The 1,854-nt window shown below is 62.5% G+C and overlaps 1 non-coding gene across 1 annotated transcript; it reads right to left on the bottom strand.

The window, feature by feature from the left end:
• Positions 1-337: 337 nt before the first annotated feature.
• On the bottom strand, positions 338-456 carry LOC131862960 (5S ribosomal RNA). The gene has a single exon (XR_009361895.1). It is a non-coding gene; the product is annotated as a 5S ribosomal RNA (ribosomal RNA).
• Between the last annotated feature and the right edge of the window lie 1,398 nt (positions 457-1,854).

The raw sequence follows: 1,854 nt of genomic DNA, 5'->3' as shown, positions 1-1,854 counted from the left end.
ACCTGTCCCGGGCGTCTGGTGCGGAACCTTAGAGTAAGAAACATCACCGTGCACCTTGGCCAACGTGCGCGACTCGACCGAGCGCGCACTGGCCGAGGTGCACACCGATTTCACCTGGGTGCGCGCGCAGCACCTCGGGCGCACCGGGGTGCGCGCACAACGCCCGGGTTGCACCGTGGCCTGTGTGCTCGGGGCGCCTCGGGTGCGCGCTCGGTGTCGCCCCCGCGCGCGCGGTAGTGCGGGCAGCGCACCCCGGCCCGGCCCGGCCCCGACGAGAACGCAAACGGGCAAAAGGTTTATTCAAATAGCATTGCGACGTCCGGCGAAAAACTAAAAAAGGGTGCAACACCGGGACTTCCCGGGAGGTCACCCATCCCAGTACTACTCCGGCCCAAGCGCGCTTAACTGCGGAGTTCTGATGGGATCCGGTGCACTAACGCTGGTATGATCGCACCCGTTATGAGCTTGTCGCAGTGTGTACTTAGCAAACCGCGACCCACGTGCGAATCCACCCCGGCCACCCACCCCCGTCGAGGTGCACACCCTCCCTCGCGAAGTGCGCCCCGTTCGCCAAGTGTGAGCCCTGCCCGGGTGCGCGCACCTTGCTAGGGCGTCGGGTGTGCACCCGGCCCGGCCTACGTGCGTGCACCTGGAGGGGGCGTCGTGTGCGTGCAGTGTCCCGTCTGCAACGCGGTGCCCACACACCACCTCGGGCGCAACGACCTGCGCTCACATGTGGGCCGAGTGCACCTTGGTGCATGTTCGGGGCGCCTCGGGTGCACGCTCGATCTTGCCCCGGTGCACCAAGGCGCTCGGTTTGCCCCGGGTGCGCACTTGGTGCAAGGTGGGCACCCAAAATAGGGATCAAGCACCAAAACACAAGTTTCGGGATGCAAAATGGGACCCAAGGACCACAAATGCGTTCCAAGACCCATGATGGGTCCACGAGAACAAAAATGTGTTCCGAGACTTAATAAACAAATATTGGGTTTTAGGAGAAGAAACATGCTCTGATGCCCAAAACGAGAATCGACCCCGAAAAGGCCACAGGCCAAAAGTGGGATGCGAGACAAAAAAAAATGGGACCCGAGGACCAAAATTGGGTTCCCAGGTCGAAGACAGGGCAACCGGACAAGAAACGACCTCTAAGGCTCGAAATGAGTCCCGACGACTAAAACTTGACAAGAAGCACCCATCAGGCACCCAACTCGACACCCATGGGATGCCGACCCACCCGGGCTTCCACCTAGCACACCTTGGCACCCACCCACCCTCGCACCCAACCTCGCACCCAACTTAGCACCTTTGAACCCACATTGGCACTCACCCTGACCCTGGCACCTTGGAACCCACATTGGCACTCACCTTGACCCTGGCACCCACCTTTGCACTCACCTTGGGACCCACCCTGGCTCCCACCTCGGCACCCACCCAGACACCCACCTTGGTTCCTTGGCACCCACCTTGGATCCTTGGCACCCACCCCGACACCCACCTTGGCACGCAACTTGGCTACTTGCCACCCACCTTGGCTCCTTGACGCCCACCCCGACAACCACCCCGTGACCTACCCTGGCTAGGGTTGGTGCACACCCACCCTGGTGCCCACCTTGGCACCCACCCTATGACCCACCTTGGCACGCACCTTAGTACCCACCCCGTTACCCACCCTAGGACCCACCCCGTGACCCACCTTGGCCAGGGTGGGTGCACCCACCCTGGTGCCCACCTTGGCACCCACCCATCCTAGCACCCAGCCTGTGACCGGGCTTGGAACCCAACCTTGCACCCGCACCCGTCTTGGCCAGTGTGGGTGCGCACCCATCCTGGCACCCACGTTGTGACACACCCTTT

Source organism: Cryptomeria japonica, unplaced genomic scaffold (genome assembly GCF_030272615.1).
Source record: "Cryptomeria japonica unplaced genomic scaffold, Sugi_1.0 HiC_scaffold_54, whole genome shotgun sequence".
Lineage (NCBI taxonomy): Eukaryota > Viridiplantae > Streptophyta > Pinopsida > Cupressales > Cupressaceae > Cryptomeria > Cryptomeria japonica.
This window is presented reverse-complemented; position numbering and strand designations above follow the sequence as displayed.